Here is a 27,635-nt window from a genome sequence, read left to right as displayed (position 1 = left end):
GGAGCCTACTCTTCATTATCCTATGCTCTACAAACCAAATTCTTCACTACAGCACTAAGATTCCTGTACCCTATGTCAAAAACAAACAAGCCTCAATAAAATAATAAACCTATTTCATGGTACATGCCATCCAGCTATACTACTACCAATCTTAAAAACAATCATTTCTTTCATGTTTTTGGATCTGATAAAATTATTCCTATTGATCCAAATTTGGCTATACTCCTAGGTACATTTGCACCAGCTTTCATCTCTGACTGGAGCACTGTTTCAAATGCATTCTTTCCCTCTAGGGGAAGGAACAATGAAATGAATCAATTTGTAATGGGATTATTCTCTAATTTTTACCTGGCTAGGTTCCTCTTAGCCTGTGAGTCTCTACCTAGAGTCTCTACCTAGAAACTGCTTGCTCTGGAAAGTTTTCCTTGGTGCCTTGCAATCCTGGGTGGATGCTCCTGCTGTATGCTCCTACAGTACTCTGTACTTATTACTACCACAGCACTAATCACCGTGAATTGTAATTGGCTTGTTTCTCCAGCTAGACTGAATTTATTGAGGTCAGAGACTATGCCTTATTTACTTTCATAGACCCTTCCATATAATAAGTGCTCAACAATATTTTTTTTCTTTTGATGAGATGACTTTTACAACGTTTTGTTTCCACTTATGTAAAGTGAGGATGTTTCCTTGCTGTGGTACAGAGGATCAACCGAAATTGTATACATAAATCATTCTGAAGGATGCCAGGACACAAGAATTATTCCCGATTGTTAAATCCTTTGACAATGCTTTTAACACAAAGATTGCCAGTTTCAGCCATTTTCAAAGAGAGATTTCCTCCCCATACATAGGATCTAGTAAGTTGTGTCACTGTAAAGAACAGAATGAATTGGAACTTTATAGATAGGAATAAGGGAGAATTCTATCTCACGTGAGCCAGTCTGACTTTGTTGAGGATCTTAAGTTCCCATGCCCTTGCTCTGTAAGGCATATAGAAGAGCAATAGTGGAAACAGGTTTAACAAAATGTTTAGCCCTATTATGGTAACTGTAGTTGTGATACTCCAGTTAAGCTGCTGTGAAACACCGGAGAATGGTTTTCAGTTCAAATCTTCTAGAGAATGTTTGATAAAAATGATGCCTGTAATCCCAGCACTTTGGGAGGCGGGTAGATTACTTGAGGTCAGGAGTTCAAGACCAGCCTGGCCAACATGGTGAAATCCCATCTCTACTAAAAATACACAAAATTAGCTGGACATGATGGCAGACATCTATAATCCCAGCTACTTGGGAGGCTGAGGCAGGAGAATCGCTTGAACCCAGGAGGTGGAGGTTGCAGTGAGCCTGGATCGTGCCACTGCATTCCAGCCTGGGCAACAAGAGTGAAACTCCATCTAAAAAAAAGAAAAAAGGCACAATTAACATCAGATCATAGAGTTTTTAAATCCTAAAAGAGTATTTATTAAAATAAAATTTCTAACATTATCTTTTTCATGCACATTAATGAGTTGGAATTGAAGAGTCTTACTTGGCTACAACTTGCTAAAAGCATCATGGCTTTCAGACACTGTAGATTCTGTAAACTTTATGCAAAAGAGTTCAGCAGTAAATCTCGTGCTCCCTGAAATAATTCCTGATGGCATTGACCCCGTGAATGGAGTTTTAGTGAACCTTTAATGACAGATGAGTCTTTCTCCATAGGGTTCTTCATCACCTTCTATTGCTTTCATGCCACAAAGCCATTTGAAACATTTTATGATCCAATTACTATCAATAACTTACTTCCGTTACTATAATTACATAGCCATATTTATTAAAAATTCTGTACATACTAATGGATCATTATATTGGGAAGGTTCAGGAACTGTTAAAATTTTGAACAAATTAGTCCCAACTGTATCCTTCATTGCTAGATTTTGGGAGGCACAAATTCTATTGATGTTGTAGTTTAAATAAATGGAAATATTGCTCTTTGTGATACTGATGGCCTTCCTAACTAAGCAATCACTGGATTATTTTACAATTAAGTCTACTCAGAGTGAGAATAAAAGAGTTTCTAATCTTCCAAGGGATTTTTTTTCTTCCTTGAAAGGTTAGGATAACTAAAATTGGTAGCTCATAAAAAGGTCTAAATCAATATTGCCATTGACTTAATCCACATAAGAGGCTTAACTTCATAGGTGACTTCTGAACAGCTGAAACAAAACAAAAATCAGTCTCTGGTGAGTTCCCAAGTTTAAAATAAAGTTGAAAGCTGTTACAGAAAAATGCTTCTAGACGAGCAATGACAGCAGAGTGGGACCTTGTAAACCATTATACTTCAGCAAATAAATCCTCATGCTTACCCATTTGCAAGAACAATAATAGCTAATTTTTATTATGTGTCAAACACTGTTCTAAGCATGATTTCGTTTTACCTTTAAAACAGTCCTATAATATTTAGCCACATTTCTAATCCCCATTTTACAGATTATGAAACTGAGACCTGGAGAAGGAGGTTAAATTTCCTAAGATGACACATATAGTAAATAGCTCAGTTGAGACTTGAACATATGTTTGCTGGACACTAAGGGTCATACCCTTAAATAATATACTATAATGTATATGTAGAAAGGCATTCATAAAATGTAGTCTTTGGTGTTCAAATGGGTCTATAATGAAAGCTGGTGCTCTTCACATACAATTAGAAATATCTGCATGTTTTTCCTAGTTAATAGGGAATGGTATAGCCTGAGCCTTCTGGACTTTAATGTCAGGGATCCACTGTGATTAACATTAGGCCAATATAATTTTTGAGATTGCTTTGCAAGACTGAAGTATATGCCATGGCCAAGGGACAGAGTTCTTTTCTTTGCCAGATTAGCTGTCTAGGGTAAAGATCAAATTATTGACCTCTCTCTTTCTAACATTATGAACTAACTACCTGAATTAACTGAGCCAGAAATAATTTACTCGATGATAACCAATTTATTCCAAGGTCTTCAATTTTACAGCTTCACTTCTTTTAAAGTTCATACCATCTGACTTTTGTTTTCTCCTTCCTTCTACCTCATTAAGGTGGTTTGTCAATCCTCAGACTGACGGCATTTTTCAGTGTTTGATTCTTGCATTGTGGTCTTTCTCATTTCATTCCCTACCAGTATTTGCAGGAAATCCAACATTTAGGTTAATGATTTTTCTAATTTCTAAGCCTTAGAGTTTCTTGAAATCCTCAGCTCTTGTCAAGATCACCGAGGTCTCCATGATGCTAAATTCAATGGTCAATTCTTAGTTTTCATCTTGACCTTTCGGCAGCATTTGACACCACTGATTACTCACTGTTTCTTATTTATCTGGTTTTCAAGATATCATATTCTGTCTCCTCTTATCCCATTGGCCATTCTCCTAACTCTCCTTTATTGGATCCTTCTCATCATCCCAACTACTAGACATCAGACAGCCTGAGAACCCAGCCTTCAGACCTCTTCCTTGGTCAGATCATCCTCTTTCATGTGGTTAATATCATTTTTATACAGAAAACAAACATTTACATCACCAGCTTTGACCTCTCCCTTGAAATTCAGATTCATATATTCAGCTGGTTATTTTTTATTTCCATGTGCATGTCTGATAAGTATCTCAAACTTAACATATCTGTATCAGACACCTTTGATTCACCTCGCATTTTCACCCCACCTTTTTATTCCAGATATTGCTGCAGCTACCAGCTACATGCAGATATACACTAACAACATGTTTTCCAACTGCATCAGATAGTTTTCATTCCTGCCTTTTCTGCTACTTGTATGTGGAATGCCTGTAGCCATTCTGAGGCATGCGCAAGTCTGAAAGTGTGAGTGGGTTAACACATCACGGGACAACCCTTGACCTAGAAGAGAAAGAGTCATTCATGACTACATCTCTCTTTTGTATTTGAGCAGGCAATTCTCCCAGGCATTTTACAAGCTCTTCAGAGGGTCCCCTGTAAGATCAAGCTTCAGCTGCTCTTCACTGTGACCAGCTAAAAAATTCACCCTTTGACTTGCCTTCTTCATTTCATTTTACTGATCCTTAATTCTTATTTGGGGGATCACTTTCCAAAATTTACTTTCTACACACGATCTCTTCTTTCACTGTCTGCTTTTTGGGAAATACAAGCTGAGACAATATTCAGAACAGAACTCCTGACCCTCCATTCAAAATCTGCTTCTCCAACTTTCTCTATCTCACATTCTGGCAACTCTTTAGTTCAGGTGTTTATGTTAAAAGCCTTGACATGATTCTTGACCTCATCCATTTTACCATCAATCCTTGTCATCTCTGTATTCAAAATATATCCAAAATATGACATTGTTATTATCACCTCTCTTGCTACCACCCTGATCCAAGCCACCAGCAGTTTTCATATTAATTTTTGCAATAGTCTTTGGACTGATTTCTCTCCTTTTATGCCCTTACACCCCTACAATTTACTCCAAATACAATAGTCAGAGTGATATTCTTAATGCCTAAAGCATATCACTTCCCTGCTCAAAACCTGCAATGGCTCCCCATCTCACTGAGGACACAGCCCTACGTAATGAGGCTTTCCTCTACATAGGTGACTCATCTCCTACTACTCTCTTTCTCAACCCTTCTGTTACAACCATTCTGTGATGATTCCGAAAAATATAGACAATCACTATTCCCTCTGCCTGAAATGTTCTTTCCTTTGCTATCTACTTGGATAGAGACCTGGCTCGGTCTCTTGCCTGACGCAGGTTCTTATCCAGATGTCACCTTCTCAGAGAGGCGTTCCCTGACCATGCCATTGAAAATTATAACCCTCTTCCAACACATCTGTTTTGCTGCTTTTTTCTCTCCATAGTACTTATGATTTAGGTGACCATATGATTTATTGTCTAAACTTGGACATTTTTGAGAGCAAAGGGGTGTGCTAGGAGTAATTACAGTAGGACTGCAGGTATAAACCAACCAGTAGTATCTGAGAAAACTGAGACATTATGGTCACCCTATTTATTACCATCTGACATACTATTTTGCTTATTTCTATTTATGCTTTACATATTTACTTATACTTACTACATACATATTTACTTACTGTACTATATGTCCAAATATGTATAAATATATTTATATTTATTAATATATTTTTATTTTATTCATTTGTTTTCTGTCTTTCATACTAGATTAAGTTCTGTGAGAGCAAGGAATTTTGTCTTTTGTTCTTTGCTGAGTCCCAGTGTTTGAACTCTGCCTAGGACATACTAAGCAGGTGGCAAATATTTATTTAAATAAAGCAAACAAAATACTAAAATAATGTCTGACATGTAATTGCCTTTCAGTATTAGTTATTGTTATCAATACTTTTAATTATTGTTGTTGTTGTTTGTCCTCAAACGAAAGTTATTTCTTTTAGCTCTGACTGAGAATGGTATAGTTTGGATGGGATTTTATTTACTCCTCAGTAATATTTTATTTACTATTTTATTTACTCCTCAGTAATATTTTTATGAGCTGCCTGTATAGAGATGTTTGCAACTGTCAAATAATATTTATCTAAATGGCCTGCTCTTCTCCAGTTTTTTAATCAGAATGCTTAGTAGTTGGGTGACTTACAAACCTTTGTGATTCATGACTTACAGATGAATTGTTCTTTTATACATCAGGGTAGATAATAAAAAAAAATAGTGGGCAAACCCTAAACCCTTGTATGTGTTCCTATTTTAAAATACACTGGATTAATTTATTTAATGTCCACTTGTAAACATTTTCAAAAGATATTTGAACTTATAATTTTAATAACAAGTAGCACCACATCTCTTTTGTACTTCATGCAGTTGGGAAATGTAGCTAAAAATATCTTAGAAGAATGATTTTGAGTTCTTTCAGTGAAATTCTAGAAATGCAAATTCAGATAATTGTAATGATCAATCATTTACTTGTATGTTAATTTCTTAATGCATTCAATTTATCTGCAGCAGGTTTTTCCTAATTTAAAAGAAGCAATGCTTAATTCTCTTTTTACTGATTAATTGTAGAGAATTATACTTCTGGCAGTTGACAAAGGGACTTACATGGTTTGCTTCAATACCATTCAAGACATAGGTAAATAATACAAGTAAACAATTCATGAGAAGTGGAAACATAATTAACAGCAATCTTATGAATGTTTGTCTCTTCTTGCAAAGATCCTAGTATGCTATGGCATGAGCTTCCTGTTTTCTCTGGATAAGAAGTACTTGTTAGCTAATCAATATATAATCCCCAATGATACTTAAACATTAAAAAGTTGACATTAGCCAATTAGATAATTCAATTGGACAAGCATTTATGGAGCATTTACTATTCAAGAAATATTCTTTTGGTCACAGACAAAAATTTAACACAGCAGCATTAGCTCATGTTGAGAAGCGTAACTGATAGCTTTTTTATTTTGGCTTTTGTTTTACTGAGCTTTTATATTTCAAGACACAGGATTTTCTCTGCAGTACATTCGTAGCCTTAAAATCGTGTGCTGTATTATAATAGGATTGAGCTTTATTGAGATAGAATGGATGAACTGAAAGTTTGCTAGGTAAGTTCTTTCATTTTAATTCTGAATTCCATGCTGAGTAGCTTTGTCTTCTAACCTTTTGTGCAGATGGTGTCCCTTATTCCCATTTGCCCCCTTTTGGATTACCTCTACTATGTGGTCTACTAGAAAGATCATATCACTGGGTCAAGACTCATGCTTTCAATTTTGCTTCATTCACTCACTGAATGACCTCAGGTCTTCTTTTAACTGCCTTTACTAGTATATTAATAGTCACCTGGGGTCTGGTGGCACAGTTAATCAAAGACCTAAAAATAATTTGAAATGTACAGCCCTCCCTTCTGCCTCTAGAGAGAATCTTCGAACCAAAAAAGAAAAGTACAATGAAAAGAGAGATTTGCTAGGATAATCAACAAGATCTCTGTGTGAGGATTTCCTTTTCAGCACTGACCTGTCTGATCCTCCTTAGTCTCCTAAAACTGAAATGCTCATTTCTGAGATTCTTCTTTATAATTCCTCATTTGAAGAACAGACTTAGAAAGTGACATCTATTTGAAATAAAAATAATAAAACTGGTGACATGTCTTTATCTGCTTGTGTTGAGATGCAAAAGAACAGAAATGACTTCCAACTTATGTGCTAACCTAATATTGAGTTTGATATGCATGTAGAAATGGTTCAAAGGAAGTGTTTGAACCCTAGCAAAAGACAAACTATAACAAAAATTCAGGTAAGAATTTAGTCCTCTTCTGAATTATATTACCACTTCTTTTTCTCTACAATTTTTAACCTCTCTGCCCAATGATATTACCAGTATTCAGTGACTTCTTGTTGCTATTAATAGACTTCTACTTTACTTAGTTAATTGTAGCCTTATCAAAATAATTATGAAAAATTCAGAGGTACATTTTGGAACTATTCATAGTGAGCCCTGTGAGTGGGGGGGAAAGCATAATCTTCAAGGTGAACTTTAGTGTGCTTTAAGCATATTCCTCTGCAATAGGAAGGATTTCAAAACTTCTGTGGTTTCTGTTGGCAATGAGGTAGATACATTGGAAGAGTGAAAGATAGGTTGAAAGTAACCAGTTAGGAAAACACTTCAATAATCTAGAGAAAGAGATGATGAGGAGATTAACTTAGACATTGTCCAAATTTTTTAAAAGGGAGACATACATAGAAGATAAATTTAAATTGTCAAGACTTAGGGACTGACTGGTTGTTGAAGGAGAAAAAATAATAAAGATGGCTGATATGGTTTGGCTGTGTCCCCACCCAAATCTCATCTTAAATTGTAGCTCCCATAATTCCCACATGTTATGAGGGACCTGGTGGGAGATAATTGAATCATGGAGGCAGTTTCTCCCATACTGTTTTCATGGTAGTGAATAAGTCTTATGAGTTTTGATGGTTTTATAAGGGGAAAACCCTTTCACTTGGCCCTCATTCTCTCTTGCCTGCTGACATGTAAGACATGCCATTTGCCTTCCAACTTGTGAGGCCTCCCAGCCATGTGGAACCATGAGTCCATTAAACCTCTTTTTCCTTACAAATTACCCAGTCTTGGGTATCTCTTTATCTGCAGCTTGAAAATGAACTTATACAATTTCTGTGTATAGTAAGTCATTAAAGAGGAGGATGGTGCTAGCAGTCAAGGAGGAAGCAAGAAGGCAGAGTTTTAGGGGGGAAAAAGCAACTAATCCCTTTTGAACATGACTTCACAGCATTGTAGGTTCTTCAGGTAGAAATATCTAGTATGAAGTTAGATATACAAGACTTGGAGTACTGGGGCTAGAAAATGGATTTGGATATTGTTGATACATAACTGATTATTTGAGACTGGATGTGATCACATCAAAAGAGCATGTACCGAATAGAAAACATAAAAGGAAGAGGCAACTGACAAAATCATGTAGCACACTAAACATTTAAAGGACTGACAGGAAGAGGAGCCTGGGAAAATTGCTGAGAAATGGACTAAAGGAAATTCAAGACAATGTGATATTACAGAAGACAAGAAAGAACAAATAATCCAGAAATAGAGAATAGCATCATATATGAAAAAAGGTCTTGTTAAATAAATACTGCAATATTTACCAGATTTGGCATTTAGGAGTTTATTGCTGACTTTGAAAAAAGAGATTTGTAGTTTAGTAGTAGAGCTAGAAGAAAGATTTCAGTAGGTTGATAAATAAATGCAGAAAAAGGAAGTGGAGACATCAAGGCTTTTAAGATGCTTGACTGAGAAGTGGTGGGTTGGTCGAGAGATGGGCAATAGCTAAAAGAGAACACAGGTTTTAGGAAGGAATTTTTTGTTGTCGCATTAAATTCTTTTTTGGATGTACATAAGCATGTACATTAACCTAGTCCTGCACCTCCCACAGTGGCAATGAATAAATATTTGAAGTGTGAAGGAATGAATACTTATAGTCAAGGGAAAATGAACAATGAAGAAAAAATATTAAGTGACAGAAAAGAGAGGTAGTATCTATGGAACAAGATCTTGAAGAAAGCCTAAATAAAGGGATGGGATTCAGAATACAGATGGAATGTTTGGTCTCTGAAATGTGAAAGGAGGAGGGATAATTGTAGGAATGCATCATGTCTCATAGCATCTGTTGTCTATGTTAAGTAGGAGACAATGTCGTCTGCCAAGATTCAGGGAGAGAGGGTTGTGAGTAGAGTAAGAAACATTAGCAGAATGAACAATAAGAGACAGGAAAAAAAATCTAGTAAAGTGGTAGTAGGGTTGCAAGGTAAGTTAGTATATAAGTTAGAATCTCAGTTGTAAGTGACAGAAAGTCAACTAAAACTAGCTTAAGCAAAAAGAGGCATGAATTTATTGGCCTAGGGAAGAAAAGAAAGTTTAGAATAGCAAACGGTAGAAAGGGCAAGCATATGACTGACATAGGAAATAACTGAAGCTAATGAATCAAATAAGATCAGTGTCGTCTTTAAATTTTTCTAGTGGGCTTTGAATTTAAACTTCCTTTTGTCTCATGTACACAGGCTTAGTAAACAAAGAGTGTGAAACATGGCTGATAAAGCCTCTTGAGCATCTCCTCTTACCACCCTCATATAGAAGCAGTGTATTTAATGGATCCAAGACCTTTAATCCTAAGCAAGGACTTTGATTAGCCTTGCTTTATTCAGTTGCCCACTCCTGGGTCAATCACTTGTGGTCAGGGGTACGACCTGCAGAATGTACTTTGGTTGACAAAGCTTAGGTCAGATTTTCACACATGAACTGATAACTGTGGTAATTCATTCCATCATTCAACAAGAAGTTTTTGTGTTCTTACAAAGTTTCAGATCTTGTTTTAGGTGTTGGGGATACAGTTGTGAAATACATACACATGGTCTCTACTTTCAGGAGCTTACACTTTTGTAAGGAGAGATTGATGATCAACAATATATTTTGGCTATTGATAAATTTTATTTAAAAAATTAAAACAGGATTATAATAAAGAGTGACTGGCAGTGAGGTCTACGTTAGCTTTGATGGTCAGGGAAGTCTGAATAGCTGACAGCTGGATCACAGGAATAAGCCAGCTATTTGAAGATTTGGATGAATAATATTCGGATAGGGGTAAGAACAAGAACAAAAGCCCTGAGTGATACATAAGCTTGGCATATTTAATTAGAAGAAAGAGGGCCACTATGAATGGATCTTAGTGAGTGAAGAGGTGGGTGGTGTGAGATGAGGTCAGGAAGTGAGCAGGAGCTCACTTAGGACTTTGTAGCCATTGTAAGGAATGGCTATTAGGATTTATCCTGTCAAATCAAATGCCTTTTTCTATAGCAATCATTTGAATTGAGGGCCACATTTCTAGAAAAGGGATACTAAATACAGTAATTTTAATTTTCTTATCACCCCAGGTTCAGGAACAGTGGAAACCAAGGTAAAGCCTCTTAAAGGATAGGTCAAGAAGAAAGATGAGGGAGAAGGCAGAGGTAATGCTGTTGAAAGACTAGTTGAAACAGCTGATCCTGGATTCAAGACCACCATAGAAAAGAGCTGAAGTTAGGAAAGGGACTGATCAACTGGGAAAATAAAAGAAGGTTATCAATCTTGTGGTCTTTGTCAAGGTTAAAAAGTAGGTTTTATGCCCATGAGGAAGTGGGTATAAAATAGGTATAAGGGTAGGTATCATTGGCAGAGTGAGGTTTCCTAGTCAAAAGTGTTGTAATGTCCTTTCTTATTCAGATGAATACTCGTTCTTATGTATTTATTTGTATCCAACCTAAGTCCATAAATATCTTGTTAGTTTACCCAGTTTCCAGAAACTTGCTGATTGGGGTTCAAAAATGCTCTCTCTCCCCTCCTCCCTTTTTAAGTTGTGATCATTTCTATTATTAAACATTGGCTTTTTGCCCAGAGATGGCACTGAAGAAGAAAATCAATGACATAGCTAGCCAGCCGGCTTGGACTGAATGGGCATTCAAATAGACTCCAAGGGCCAACTACAGATGGTGATTTATTGTGCATACAACTTCTACAGAATGCCTTCATTTGAGCATCAAAGTATATACAATTACTTACCAGAATGCTGCAGTTTTACTATTTAGCCAGGGATCTGTGGAGAGATTATGTTCACTAAGAAATCCACAAATGTAGTTTCTACCATTTTCAGCAATTCTAGAAACTCTCAGTAGTCTTCTTCATAAAGAAAAGAGATTTCAAAAATAGTTCTTCCATTTTATCATATTTCTCACTATTGTCATCCTTATGCAATTCCCATTTCAGAACCAATTCAGATTTATTAAACCATGTTCCTCTGCTGACATGTAAGTAGATGGATTCGCTAGAGGCAAATCATTTACTGTGGCTATGTGAAACCTAAAATTGTGGTAGTCGTCTACACATATCACAGGGTTTCTTACTGTAAAGATTGTTTTTAGGCAATGTGTATGTGATATTGAAACAACCAACTGGAAGTTCAACTGTTTAAATAAAGCAGATGTTTGACATCACACAGGCAGAAAACAATGAAGACACTTTTAAATTCCTTTTTCTCACTGAAAACCGTTTGAGTGGCCAGTTTGCCCTTATAATTTGAACTGCAATTGAAATTGTTAGAAGGTTATGATTAGCTTTAGGAGGATAATTTCCAAAAATCTTGCTTTTTCTCTCTAGCCAAATATTACCTAATTGTTATGCTATTTTGGAAATGGCACCATGTCCAAACATTTATAGGTTTATATTGTTTTTGTGTTTTATTATATTAAGGAGAATCGGTTGTTCTGGTTCACAGCAGGAATTGAATTATGTTGTTCTTTGCATCAACATATGTGGAGTTATATTACAATGCATTTTCTTTAGTATTTTGGCTAAATTTCAGTGAGAAAATGTTAATTTTAATAGAAACACTTCAGAGCACTCTATAATGCAAACAATACAATGTCAAGATTAATAGAAGCTATAAATAAAAAGAAGCTGTAATAGTATTGATAAAAATCAGCTCAGCAAATGAAAATGAGGAAATTCAATAACAAATAATATACTGCAATGACATAGCCCATCGAGTTGCTCTATGAGGCAGCATGAATAATAGCCCTTCAAATTATTTATGTACCTTGCAGTATAATCAGCGTCTTGGATAGTAAGCTACTAGAAGGCATAAACAAACATCGTTTGTATGGTGCTAAGCCTATCACCCTCAAATTAAATGTCAATATATGCATCTGATGCTACATGGTAGTGCTTCTTCTAATGTTATTCCGTCCATCCTCATTGACAGACTTTTCAGCTCTTATTAGGGTTTTCTTTTCTTATCTGTATTTTCTATTTCCTTTCTCAGGGAGTATCTTCTTTTGGATCTTAGTATGAGTTTTTTAATGGAAAAGCTCAGCATCTATGTTGATACAAATACAGGGAGAAGCACTTAGATAAGCATCATCTATGTATTTGCTGAGCTTTGCAATAAGCATTCTTGGAGCAAGAAAAATAAAATCTATGGACCCTGCCCTCTATGTATAGAGTCTAGACAGGCAAAATAAACATATACCTTTGGAGAAGTTTAAAGGTACTTAAATACAACTTACCAAAAAATTGAAATTAGCTGATTTTTCCATGTTGTTTGTAATTGAATCCATTCATTTATGATAACAGTATTTCTCTATATAATTGTAGTCATTATTGATTTTCTACTATTATATCATTTGTTGAATATATGAGTAGATAAATGGGTAAATATCTTGAGTGTTTTTTGCCAGTATTTATAGCTGAAGGGTGGTGGATAAGTGCTTAATGGTTATACTACTTTTTAAGTATTGTGAATAGATACTAAATATCTATTTATCCAGATTGCACCCCCATGATTAACTGTGCTTGATTTTGCACCAAAAGCAGTACAGCATTGTCATTATTTGTACTCTCAGTCAGTATTTATTTTGTATTTGCTTAGTATTGCATTCAAGAAATATGGAGAGAATGTCTATTATGTGCCAGACAACATACTAAGCGCTTAGTGGTAAATGAAACAAATATATCCCATGTCTTTGTTGAGCTTATAATCTATTTAGGGGTACCAAATGGTGCTATGAGGTGCTATAGTGACCAACAGGGTGTATCTTTAGACAGTAATAGGGTAAGGCTAGGGATCTACTTAGTGTGTCCAGGGAAGTAGTCTTTAAGCTGAGTTAAGAAGGATAAGGAAGACCTGAACATGTGAAGAGCCAGGGACTGAGCATTCCAAGCAAGGGGAAACAGCATGTCCAAAGTCTCTAAGGGATTCAAGAGTTCAGTATGTCAGTGACTGTAAGGAAACCAGTGTGGTTATACCGCAGAAAGGGAGAGAAAAGGTGCTACTTGATGAAGTTGGGGAGTTAGGAGGAGACAAAACCTAGGGATTTGAAAATTATTCCCAAGATTTTAGACTTTCTCCTAAGGTAATGGTACTATATTGATTGGTTTTAATCAGAGACAGCAGTGGGGTTCACATATTTATAAGATTGCTTTGGCAGTTGTTTGGATAATGGATGGGGAATACAAAAAGGACCAAGAGAAATCAGTTACCAAGTTATTGCAGAAGTCCATGCAAGAGGTGAAGCTAGAGGGAAGTGGACTAATTTGAGATATATTCTTGAGTTATAACCTAAAGGACCGTATATTCAGGGTTGGATTTGAGTGGACAGTAAGAGGAAAGAATCAGGAATAAGTCAGGTTTCTGGTGGGGAAAACTAATGTGGGGAAAACTGAGAAAGGAATAGGTTTCAGGTTAGATTTCAAGAATTCTGTTTTAAATATTTTCATTTTGAGATACTCATGAGATATCTAAGAATAGAAATAGGCAGTGGCATTTGCCAGCCAATGATGTCGCAAGTTCAGATGTTTCTGTTTGAATGTCATGCTTTAATTCATTCGGTAAACATTTGTTGGGTCTCTGCTATGTGGCAGGTATTGTGCAAAGCACTGGGAATACAAAGGCCAAGTTGCTGCCAAAAAGGAGCTGCTTATAATCAAATTGGAAGACTGAAAAAACAGATAATTTAAAACGCAGTGTGATAAGAACAGTAGGAGGAACATCTAACTCAAATAAGGGGTTAGAAGAATCAAAGAAGGATTCCTGAAAGATAGAACATCTGAGTTAAGTTTGAAAGTAAAATCTAGCCAGACACAGAGGAGCAAAAAGTTCTGTTAGGAAAAACTGTACCAATAGTGGACTTAAGAAAAATCTAAAAGTGAACATCTTAGTATTTCTGGCCATAGAATATGTTTATGCCTATTACAATTATTACTAAATATGTCCATAGTATCAGAATCATCGAAATGAAAGAGCTGTTAAAAATCATCTAGTATAGCCACCTAGCTTCACAGAAGGGGAATTGGACTCAGAGAGAAGTGACCTGTCCAAATCAATTCTACTACAACTTTTTTTGTTTTCAAATATTGTAAGTTTACTGTCAATCCACTGTCTAAATGGTACCCCAAAGCATTAATTTAATCCTTCAAATTGCCCACCTGTTACAAGATGATATTTTATTTCCAGAGAGATTTCATTGTTCTGAACTCTCCTCAGTTATTATTTTCTGCTTAATTCACAGTGAACAATGTGAAACAATCTTTCAATAAATGATATCTATACAATTAAACAGCTTTGTGTAACATATAGGGAAATACTTAAAATACAATCTTTCAAAAGAATGGTCATAGTCACATTCTCTTTAGTTCCTAACCATTTATAGGGCTTTATTTTCTTCCACTGGGCATACCAATGTTTTGAAAGAAAGATGAAAGAGTTGACTACCCAAAATTCAATTATATTCGGTTGTCTTATAGCCCTTTTGTTTCTACCACTCCTATCTTCCACTGGACTAATACTCTGATCTGCTGCACCATTGATTTCCTACCTGCTCTGCCACTGTTGTTTCTAATACACTAAGAAAAGCAGTTCCTTACAAGCCCTATAGGCAGTAGTCAAGAAGAATACAAAAGGAGAGAACATAAACCATTTTCCTTTCCCCACTGTCCCTGAAATGCCAAATACACAATATAAATGAGCCGAAATCTTTAGCAAAGAGGGCAGAGTATGCCATGACAATAGCAGCAGTGTCTCCAAAAGCAAAGGAAAGCATTGTATAGTAGGACCTCTCTAATTTCACCAATTGAGAAGAAATCTCATCTGAATGTTTGAATACATTAGTAAGAATTGCATTTTCATTATTCTAAAATACACGGAGTCAGGCACTGTCATGTAATGCAATCTGTTTGGAGGAAAAATTGTAGTAATATCTGACAAAAACAAAATGAAAATGCTTTAAGTCTCCATCATTGGGAAGTGGTTGAAAAATAAATTCTTCCATCTATGCAGCCATTAAGAAAGATGTAGATAGATATATCTCCAATATATTATATTGTTAAACAAAATAAATCAAGTATAGAACAATCTGCATCAAAAACTCCCAAATTTCACTGAAAATGTTACACAAATATGCATGCATGTCACTTGATACACATATACAAAGGCACATGCACATACATAGAAAGATATAATGTGTGTATATGCATGAGAGAGACACAAATACTCTTCATTGTTAGCTTTGGGGAGTAGTACTTGGGAAGGGGTAGAAAGAAGATCACTTTTTATCCTATACATATTTTGTTGTATTTTTGAAAGTGTTTACCATATATAAGTATTCTTCTTTGTAATAAAAATATGAGATAAAATGTGAAAACACTTAAGTGGAAATTAAATTGTGCAAAATAGTACAAGTAGTATTATATAGCTATATAAAAATTATAGAGTGGAATATGCAAAAATGGTCCTAAAATGCAGTGGAACTAAACTGCGTAAATAAAGTGTGGCCAAATAGAAATCCTTTGGCTCCTGCTTTAATGAACAGATGAGAATGATTACCAGTCATTGGAATGTAAATGGATGCATCTAAAGTGCTTTTTAAAAGCTTATTTTGAGTAGGTTAAGCTTTTCTTCTCCAAATTTTAATTTTGAAATTAGCTTGTTTTATGCACATTTTTCAATAATAGTAAATTTCTAACAAAGCCTGTTGAAATTTTAACAAATTCTGGATTTGTAGAACATTAATGAGGACTTTAAAAGTCTTCTTAAAATTAACAATGGATAATTCCTAATCCTTCCTTTTAAAATGCCCTTTGAAATACTGCATTAAAAAATGTAAGTTGAGAAATGACTGAAGACTGTTCTAATCACTCTTGATAAATATTTGGATTAATTTATGCTCTTTGAACTCATGGACATATCCTACTTGACTGGTGAATCAAATGCTCACAAAGTTGGGTTGTTGAAAAAGGGCTTCCCCAGTTGTATTTTGTGTGCCTTTCTTCCTTTGGCTGCTGACCTTTTGGCCTTTTCATTGCTCTTTAACATCTTGGGAGTGTGGATAGCTGAAAAGAGTGAAATACAAACTGGTTAATACTGCTACCCCAGCATCTGGAAGTAGGACTCCATGAAAAGCAGAGGTTAATTTTCCCTTCTACAACCACATGAATAATCAAAAGTTGGAGCTATAGAGTTGGAGGATTTGGTTTTAAGATTACTCATGGGATTATTTTAAAATAGAATTTATGATTGGTTTGAATATGAACTCACCAAGTGTAGTGACTTGACTATGGAACCCTTTCAGAAGCACCTCTTGGGATTTTTTATTCTAGTACTGATTGTGATCTTAAACCTAAGTATGCAGAGATGCCTGAAATTTAATTAAGGTAAAAGTTTAAAAATTTATTTTTCCGTTTGAATTATATGCAAGGTTAGAAAAACCCCATGTAAATTGGTGGTAATTTATTTCATTTCAATCCCTAAGGACTTTAATTTCCACATTAATAAGAATACACTGATTCTTTCACTCAAGGGTAAATACAGTGACTGTGACTCATGCTGAAGGTCATGTTTGGAATCTCGTATTTCCTTGGCATCTTAGTTTCAAACATTCATTCTGGATTCTTTCTAGCATTTCCAAGTCCTACTCATCCTCAGAGCCTAACTCAATTCTCGCCTCTTGGATAAAGTCTTCCTTCACAACTTCTGACTTCCACATATATTGCTCACTGCCTTCTGTGAACTCCTCCAGTTTTTATTGTCTGACATTCACAGCTTTGCAGTTGACTATTTACTGGCTTAAGCACTGGTTGTAAAGATTGTCTCCCCAATGAAACATTAAGTTCCTTAAGGATTGCAAATAATTTTAATTGTATTGACACAGAGATCTTTCAAACTCCTTGCAATACCTAACATACAGTACCTAGTAGGTACTCAAAAATATTGTACATTTGAGTCCATGTATGGACTATGCATGAATTACATTTAAAATTCCTTGTATCTCACTATTGCCACTGCCTCAGTTAGTTCTATCCCTTACTATATCATTTTTTTTACAAGGCAGGACAAAATATTGCCACTGATATTGAACTGTAGTTTGGCTTATCTGCTGGCAGCAGGCTTTCCTGTAGGGCATTGTGAAGGTTTACAAAGCTAGTATAGCTAATCTGTTACAGAGCTATCTTGCCCTTTTGGTCTGATTTATTCTCATTGGGCTGAAATATTCTCTGGGCTACTGTAGAAGCCCAGAATTCGACATTTGCAAGCATCAATGACCAGGTAGCTGCTTTGTGGAACCAGAAATGATAGCATGTTCTTAAGTGACCCTCCACAGTTAAAGGCCAAACAATTACTATGGGGAAGTAAGGCCTTTTGTCAAGTGTGTGTGTGTGTGTGTGTGTGTGTGTGTGTGTGTGTGTGTGTGTGTGTGAATATGTGTGCATGTGTGTGTACATGTGTGAGCCTGGTGTCCTCCCTCCCCTTACAACCTCTATCTACCTTACCAGTCTCAGTAGGCTTCATGCCACCTAAGATTTGACACCTTTAAGTCACATTTTAATATAGCACATAATAATGTATGTATCTTCTTTCTCCAGGGTAGGCCACAGAAAATGTTTGCCTTCCTCATCTCTTGAGGCCTTTAAGGAATTTCTTTCTATTAGCCAGAAAATCAATTTGAGAGACTATGAAAATTGAAAGGCTGAGGTAAAGTCTTATGTGGTTACTCTGCAGCCATTCCTGCCGAGGAAATAACTCCAGAGGAGTAGGAAAATATTTAAGGGTTGCAAGAGTCATCCTACCCTGTGCTTGGGCGTTTTCTGCTGTTTCAGCCTCATGGTTCCTCTCCCTGAAAAGAACAGGTGTGCCTGACAGCAGGTGTGTTTGTTCTACTTTTCCTATGGCAGCTGTCACTCCCCAGGTAACTCCCTTTTCCAGGTGGTGAATTCTTACAAACCATCATCTTCTTTCCTGGCTACCATTACTTTAAAAAAAAAGGTTTGGCTGTCAACCCTCCCTCCTTTTAGATTCTTTTGAAATGTTATTGTTGTGATTGTTAATTTTTTTATGCTTTTATGTTTTGGGATGATTTTTTAAGGGAAAATATGTCTTCAGATGGATTCTATTTACAATTCCGACAAACGTAACGTTTTCCTTTTAAAAGCCTCCATAAAAGTCTGCAGCCCTCTTTGATTTGGATTGAGTTTTGAAGCCTTCTTCTCTGACAGCTTTGGGTTTCTCCATTTTGCATTTTCCAGTAGATCTTGGGGTCTGTCCTCAGTCAAGACACCTGCTGCTGGGACTGCCAGTCACCACATGCTTGGCTTTCATCTTCCCTCGTTTCTATTCATAGCATGCGCTTCTCATAACTCTAAAAGACTGTTTGATGCCCCCTCATTGTTTAATATCTACATGATTAAAGCAGCTGAGAGAATTAGCACGTGTCCTAAGCCCAAGGAAAAATTCAGTCTAAAAGAAATTGTATTGCAAGCCCAGATCATTTTTAATAAGCTCTGCTGACCTATTCCTCTGTGGGGCTCCCTTGGGTATTTTATAGGTATTTGAGGGTTAGCTTTAAAAGAATTCTTTCAGGCATGTGTTTGACTCTCAATATAACATTTATCAGACCCCCACAGTGTGCAGGACCCTTACCATAGTCCGATGGTAAGGCAAAAAAGAAGCAAGCATAGCATTTGAACACTTAAAGAATCAAGTTACCTGTAATTTAGGCTGAAGTGAGGGAGAAAAAGTGCACACATATAAAACATTTGGGTAGATTTTGAAGATGTCAGATGTATAGGTGCAACATGAGTATCAATTGGGTTCACAAAGGGGGCATAAAATGAATGCGTGATCACAGTTGGAAAGACATAGTGAGAGCCTGAGGGGAGTGAATGGTGTGAGCTTAAGACCTTTCATCATGAGTGTCCTCAGGGACTAGTAAGGCAATGCACAGTGCAGAAAAGTTGGTATTCTGATAATGTTATATGACAATAACAGTAACTGCTACTATTAATTCCATTGAAGTTTTACGTTGTGTCAATGTAAAAACAATGGAAAAACTAGGGAGCCGGAAAATAGAGAATGTAAAGAAATACATTCTTAAGGTGTCAAGTGTACGACAATGGGTTGAAGTTTGGCTAGGGAGGTGGGTGGGCTATATGCTTGTCTCTGTGCATCTATGCATATCTGTGTGGTGGGGGATGGGGCGGGGAGGAAGAAGCAAGATAAAGAGACTTGGAGAGTAGGGCAGAGTCTGGGAAATAGAGGTTACGGTATAAGTTGATAGCAATTAAAATGAGGAAAGGAGTAAAAGAAAAGAGAGGCTGTGTTCAAGGAGAAGGATTCACATTTCCAGGTCTTGGCATTAAATCCTTTACCTTCTGAGTGTATTTTTCTCGGAAACCTTAGGCTTATTTTGCTCATTCAGGGTAAAATAGAACATTTAACTTTGAAAATAGGATTTTTACAGAAAATGAAGTGCTTCTTTAAAATGCTAATTTTTGACTCTCAGAGTATGTCCAATTTTTCCACAAATTTGTAATCCATGGTAATTCTGAGGCGTAGCCTATTGGAAATTAGAACGCTAAAGCATGTCAGAAAACTAAGTAGGTAGAGATTTACAGTTAATTATTGCAGAGACTCACATCATCACATTAGCACATGGTTTAGCTGTATTTTGACAGTGGAAAACCTGGCATAAGAGTCTCCAAAAGCACCAAGTAATATGCCTGAGGTCCCTTTCCTGCAGGTGAATTCTCTAGTGGCAGTTATCGCACTTTATGCCAGAGGCTTATTTTTATGCAGCCATAATCTCCGGTAGAATTTTCGCAGCCTCTGTTGACAGAACTGACGGTGTGTATAGGCCCAGGCTACTAGGCAACACCGGCATCAGTTAGCAGTCAGCAAATATTTATTATCCCTTAACCATATGCCTAACACCAAGTTAGAAGCAAGGAGGATATATGAGAACAGGTATAAACAATCCCCTCAGACTCTTTACAGGGCTGACATACTTAAAGTAACTAAAATAGTGACAAGACTATATTTAATCAAATGCCACATTTGGGGGAGGGTGAGTATTTTAGGATGTTGGAAAAAGGAGAGATCAGTTAGAGCACTAGATTGGGAGAGTCTTCAGAAAAGAATTGGACCTCATTCTATAATTCATAAAACAGGTAGAATGTGTAAAGAGTCAGAATAAGAAAAGGAAGGAAATCTACACATATTGAGAACAATTCAGAGGAAGGCAAGAAACAAAACATAACACAATAAAAACTCCCTGGTATTTTTATAGTACAACAGGGAGACCAGCTTGATTGGCATGAAAGACGTTTGAAATCAATAGAAAACAAGTTAGGTAGGGTCAGAGTATCAAAGTACTTTGAAAAGCAAGTCAAATGTTTTGAATTGAATACATTAGGAAATGGGAAACCCATGATGATGAAAGGTGGGAGCATAGCATGATCATTTAAAGGGCATTTTAACAAGATTAATACAGTACTGATTTACTGGACAGATTGGATAGGGTAGAGAAAGGTATACAAATACTACTATAGCTATTGGATAAGCACATATTTGACTTCAATTTCACCCTTCAAAGAAGTCCTTCAGGCCATTTCCAACAAAATCCTCAATTCCCATTGTTTTTTATGTTTAACATAAAAGTGTTAAAAAGATCTAAGTTCACATCAGATGGGTAATGTGCCAAAGTTGTAACAAGGTTTGAAAGAGGCACATCTCACACATGAATATGAAAACCCATTGTTAGAGTCAGATTCCAAGGTTGAATTAGCTTCAATCTGTACAGATGTTCTTTAAGGAATTGCCATTCCTTTTTATTAGAGCTCACAGATCTGGTTTGATAGAGTAGCTCACATCTAGGTTTGATAGAGTATATTAGAAACTACTATTGTAGGAAATGTGGACTACATGAAAAAATATGGAGTTTTTTTAAGAAAAAGAAAAGCAATATGTGTAATAAGAGATAAGCATAAGCAAACTGAAATAACTTAGATAGATGAACCCAAACCTAGGTTGTAGCTGAAAATAGAAGGGTAAACAAGTGCCATCCCAAATAAAAACAAACTAAAGTAAGAAAATAGGTAATGCAGAGAAATCAGGATACAAACCAAGTTTCCTGTACATAAAAATTATGTACATAAAATTGAATTGTACATAAAAATTAAAATAGTTATTTTACTTTTGATTGAATCGCTTGTGTGTACACTTGGGTTTTCACCTGCCAAGCTTTGTAAGTGAGTATGAAATTGATCATATGTACATCATCATCAAGTGGACACTGGTTGTCAGATTTGAGGTAGGAAAATATTTTTCTTAAAATCATTGATGATTAAGTCACAGGAAAGCTAGTGCCTCAATGAAAATCTTTTAAATGTAATTGGTATCAAGATCTGTATAATTAAATGACTGACATTACAAGAGAAAAGAAAGTCAAGTTTGTCCATAGGTATTTGTCTTCTGATTTCCTCAGTTATTTCCCTACAGTGCAATTTCTTCCATTTGGACTAATGATGGTTCAACACTGGCTGTACCTTAGGATCCCTATGGGAACTTTCAAAAAGTCCACTGCCCAGATTCCACCCTAGATTGATCCGAGCTTTGGTATTTTCCAGAGCTCCTTGGGGTATTCTAATAGGTACGCTGAATTGAGAAGCACTATATTAAATTAGCACCAGCATCTTTCTCTCCTCCCACCTCATATAGTCCCTTAAGGCATAACACTTCTTACAAGGGACATATATTTTAGCCAGACTAAATATTTGTGTTACACTGATGATAGAAAACTCTTGAGGGTAGGTCCTTGGTTTGTTTATTTTTCAATATTCTATAGGCTCTGGTGAATAATGGTTGTTGTATTAATACCAAGGAGAAGTATAAATGGTAGCAAGATTAGAGATAGGGCCCAGGACAGGCAACTTTTTATGTAAGGGGTGAGGGGAAGAAAAAAATCCAGATTGTGAGATACAGCAGTCTTGGCTATAGTCGGAAGTCTTCGATAGAGCCTGTGAATATAAAATACCACCTTAGAACTATGGTTTATTGCCAAATATTTTAGTTATCCATACTGTAAATTTAGGTAAGGCACTTATCACTGGGTATCTCTGCTATCTCTTTAAAATTAGGAAAATAGTTCTAGTCCCATCTACCTCAAAAGATTGATATGAGATTCAACTGAGGGTTATAGTTATGAATTCATTTTACAGTTTTTTTAAGTATAATATGCCAGATATATATAAAATTGTTATTATGATTCACAAAACCAGTTTTTTTGTCAGAATAAAAAATCTAGAATAATCCATAGAACACTACAAGTGCCTTTAACCACCAAAGTCAGTGGAAGTGTGAGGATGACTTCCTTTGCAAAGCTATTCAAATACCTCAAAAGTTGTATTTTCTGTAAACCCAAGAGATAAGTGTGTCCATGTAAAACATTGAATAATTTTGGCAGACTTTAAGAATGCAATGAAAGTCATCATAGATAAATAACTTGATATAAATTTAAGTTCCAGTACAGCATTAACTTGGTTTATGAACTTGGACAACATACACATAGGTGTACTTGCATTTGTTTATTCATTAAAGGGAAGGAATCAATGTACTATAATTTGTTAAAATCATTATCTATCCAACATACATTAATTGAACACCTATTATGTGTCAGGCAGTATTTTTATTGCAGGGGATACAGCAGTGAAAAAAATTGACATATTACGTACCATCAGGTAAATTTACATTCTAGTAGGAAGTGGAGCATAATATAATTCCAAGTCTATAGGATTGCTGATGAAAAAAAATAAAACAGGGTAGGCACGTAGAGTGATGGAAAAGAGTAAAAAGAGTGGATGTTTTGTATGTGCCAAGATCTACACACTTCCCACACGTTACTTTTATTTGTAAATAAAAATAAATAAAACCAAGCATCCTATGCAACAGGTATTGTTATCCTTCTTTTAAGGAGAGGGAAATCGAGACTCAGAGAGTTTCTAAAACTTGCCTAACATTACCTAGTGGTTATGTGACAGAGTTAGAATTGCAACTTGCATCTGTCTGAGTTCAAATCCCATATTCTTTCTACTACATGTGGCCAGCATGTAAGTGACTTAATATATGTTTCCATAGTCTTTTGTGTAAAATTCCTTTCTGCTGGGCTTCATCAGAAATTTAAATCTGACATCCCATGTACCATATATGTTCCACAGATATGAACATTTTAAAAATTGAATTAGTTATTAGCATTTCAAAGTAAAAAGTTGCATACAAAAGTATTGGTTTCCAGCTGTCTCAAAGTATTGAAAAGTCCAGCAAACTTGGGCCTGTGCTCCCATAGAGCAAAAAACAGCTGAATCTGAGCAACATGATCCTTCTGAAACAAAGCATGTGCTCTCTGGGTTTCCATAGCCACTACTGATCCACATTGTCATATCTGAGCCACTTCACTCATTTATGTTATTTACCTGGCCCATGTACATTTTGAATTTGTGACCCACTAGAACAGATACATGCAAAACCCTCTTTGAGTTCAAAGTTATGATTCAATGCTGAACATTCAGACTCGGTTATAAGCTTTTTAACTATTCCTTTGACAGCCTTAGTTATACTTAAATGAGCTTTCTTCTTTCATTTGTTCTCCACTTTCTTTATTTTTTATGGTTTAACAACCATGCAAACAACAGCCAAAATTACACACTAATTTCTTTCCTTTTTCTATTTTAAAATGTGATTCAGTGCAGCACACACATACCTATATATTTTTAGTCTTCATGCAGGAAAAAAGTAAAACATGCTAAACATGTTAAGAGTCTCAAGTATGCATATAAACTGTAAACAGCATAATTAACAAGTAATTCATAATAGCAGTTAAATTCTACCAATGTGGAATCATGCAAGCCAGTTTAGAAGTCCATGTTTTAGTTAAGTCTATAATTCACCATAGCCTTTAAAATCCAAGTAATTTATTAACCTAATATAGGTTAGAAGAGAAAATCCGGTCATAATATTGAAGCAAATGTAGGAAAAGACGCCTCTCATGAAAATCATTCAAAGTATAATTATTCTTAAGCACAACATTATTAAAATGTATTTCTATAATATAAAAGTTTTTATTAGTATTCTGTGATATAAGGTACCCTATGCAGCATAATGTTAAATTCTGTCTCCATATTTATAAGTTTTATAAAGTTTATTTTATAGCAGTAAACAATGGGATCTCTGCTAGACTCAGAGTGAATTACAGTTGTTTAATGATGTGGGTACAAGTTGATTTGTCAGCTCACAGGCCCAATTATCTGTTCTTGTGTTTGCCCTGGAGCGGCCCTGAGGCACAATAGCCTCTATGGCCGGGATATCTAGCTTGTTCGGTGGTTCATACACTGTTATTACTTGTTTGATTTCACACAAATGGAGCCCACCTAGATAGTGCACAGTGAAGACACATGGAGACTCCTTCCTCGTCCAGCCACAAATACCTTCCTGTATAGCCTGCCACAGTACCTGAAATTCCTAGCCTCAAAGAGTCATTTCTTTGGTTAAATTATCGTCCCCATCCTGAAAGCAAAACCACTTCAAAAAGGTTAAGCCATTGTTCCACATATAAATAGTATTGGCTTCATTAACAGTGTGAAATTGTTCATTGGTTTGTGCACCAAAATATCATGGTCCCTGGGAGAACAAGGCACAGAACAGGTAACTCTTAAGGAGGGAGATGGGAAAATTTGGTCTAAATAGAAGATAATTGCCAGGAAGGTCATGCGTAGGATAAAGCTCTGTGGTAGAGAGCCTTGAAAAGTGTGTACTTGGTTGGGGGCGGTGTTGGAAATAAAGGAAAGAAACATTAGAAAAGAGAAGGTGAAAGTGAAACAAGGTTAAATTTGACATGGTTCCTGCTACCTTCTACCTAGGTCAAATCCTCGTGTTATCTGTTACTTATAAATTTATAAGATGGTTAGACTTCACATAGTATGAGTGCTTGAGGAATGGGGCATTATAACTGAAAGATTTGTTAGTTTAGATTGAAATTTATTATAAAATAAGAGTACCAGTAAATTTGCAGATTGCTAAGAAGGGATTGATAAGGGATAGAAAGTCAATTCAAAAACTAAAAAAGGAAATGGAAAGAAGAATAAATAATGTACAAATATTAATTAATTCATTTAATCTTTGAATTGACTTATCCCCATTATCCATCCACTGTCCACAGTAATTTGGAAACAAACTGCTATCTACATTTTATAACATTGCATTAGTTTTCTACTGCCACTATAACAAATTACCATAAGCTTAGTGGCTTAAAACATACAAATGTGTTATCTTATAGTTCTGGATAGTCAGAAATATGAAATAAGTCTCACCAGGCTGAAATCAAGATATCAGCAAGGCTCTGTTCCTTTCTGAAAGGTCTAGGAGAAAATCTGTTTTGTTTTGTTTTGTTTTTGGCATTTTCCAGCTTCTAGAGGCTGCTCATATTGTGTGGCTCATAGTCTCTTCCTCCATCTTCAAAGCCAGCAATTTTGTGGCTATTTGACTTATCTTCCCCCATCATACATTCTCTGACTCTTCTGCCTCACTCGTCTACTTTTAAGTACCCTTGTGATTACATAGGATACACTTAGATAATCCAGAATAGTCTCTCTGTATTAGCAGATTATTAACTTTAATTCCTTCTGCAAACTTCATTCCCCTTTGCCATATAACCTAACATATTTATATTAACATATTAATACCCACAACATTATGGGTGTTAGAATATGGATGTCTTTAGGTATCATTCTGCCTACCACAAAGACAATAAACATACATTGTCATACCATGATTAAGACATTGTGTTTGTTACACTAATGGAAACGTGTTGACATATTTTATTCCCAGACAAACCCATTCAGATTTACACATTTTAAGAACATATATAACTGACAAACGTTAAACAAAATGATGAAAATGTTTCAAAATAAAGGAATAGACAAAGATATGCCAGGGAATTTTCAATAAAGAAAGAATAGGGTAAGAATGTCAACATCGGCTGGGCGCGGTGGCTCAAGCCTGTAATCGCAGCACTTTGGGAGGCCGAGGCGGGTGGATCACGAGAGATCGAGACCATCCTGGTCAACATGGTGAAACCCCGATTCCACTAAAAATACAAAAAATTAGCTGGGCACGGTGGCGCGTGCCTGTAATCCCAGCTACTCAGAAGGCTGAGGCAGGAGAATTGCCTGAACCCAGGAGGCGGAGGTTGCGGTGAGCCGAGATCACGCCATTGCACTCCAGCCTGGGTAACAAGAGTGAAACTCCATCTCAAAAAAAAAAAAAAAAAAAAAAAAGAATGTCAACATCAAATTAACTGGCATTTAAGGCCAAAATCATTAAAATAGAACCTAGAGGTATTCATTTTTTAAACAAATATTTATTAGATGTAACTGTATGGAATGATATGTGAAGCATTTGATAAAACTGCAGTGACAGTTGTGAAATACAGATTTCTCAGAATTTGAAAAGTAAATAGGCAAAAAATAATACCAAAGATTTGAATAATCTAATTATGAAACTTGACCTAATATTTTGTCAAATAAATAGAATTAGATACTCTAATGCCAAAAACAAAACCACATTTGTATCTTGTGTCCCTGGACCATTTACAAAATTTATCATGTACTTTGCCACAAGAAAAACCTTAATAAATTCTCAAGTGGAAAACTGACAGGTAACATTCTCTGACAAGAATTCTGTAAAGCTAGGAATCAACAATTAAAAGACCAGAAAAAGTAAACAGGAAAAAAAACTTAGAAGAACCTAAAATACTTTATTTAAGTAATTTTTGGATCAAAGAGGAAATCAAAAGAGCAATTTAAAATTATTTTAAAATAAACAAAAATGGCATTACTTCATAAATTATCTAGAGATGTGGCTAAAATCATGACAGCTGCAAGTATAAAATATATGTGAGATTTTCAAGACTTTGCACAAAAGATAAATTAAATTTTATAATTTATTTCTTTAAATTCAGTTAATGCTATAAATTTTGGTTTGTGTAAAGAAAGGAAATTTAAAGAATTAACTGAATTTAAAGAAATATTGAAAAAATCTTTCAATTCAGGAATAGAAAAAGAATATATACATATATATGTCACATAGAAGTATTTGTACAAATGTAATAAAAATATAAGCAAAAATAATTACAAAATGTCAATGTGCAATTAACAAAGCCAAAAGCTGATCTGTAAAAATACGTGTAAAAGAGGCATACTTTGTTCTACACTGAAACTCCCTAAATCCCAAGGATAAAGAAAAAATCTTTCAGGCTTTTTATCAGAA

General features: G+C 35.6%; 1 protein-coding gene and 1 non-coding gene across 4 annotated transcripts in view; one reads left to right on the top strand and one right to left on the bottom strand.

Annotated features, from left to right (window-relative positions):
* TENM1 (teneurin transmembrane protein 1) overlaps positions 1-27,635 on the top strand; it is an 801,721-nt gene that overhangs the window by 249,958 nt on the left and 524,128 nt on the right. The window lies entirely within an intron of this gene.
* LOC118150851 (small nucleolar RNA U13) lies at positions 20,997-21,095 on the bottom strand. Its single transcript, XR_004738979.1, has one exon. It is a non-coding gene; the product is annotated as a small nucleolar RNA U13 (small nucleolar RNA).

This window comes from Callithrix jacchus, chromosome X (assembly GCF_049354715.1).
Source record: "Callithrix jacchus isolate 240 chromosome X, calJac240_pri, whole genome shotgun sequence".
In the NCBI taxonomy this organism is placed as follows: Eukaryota; Metazoa; Chordata; class Mammalia; order Primates; family Cebidae; genus Callithrix; species Callithrix jacchus.
Note: the sequence above shows the minus strand (reverse complement) of the source record. Positions and strands in the feature narration are given on the sequence as shown.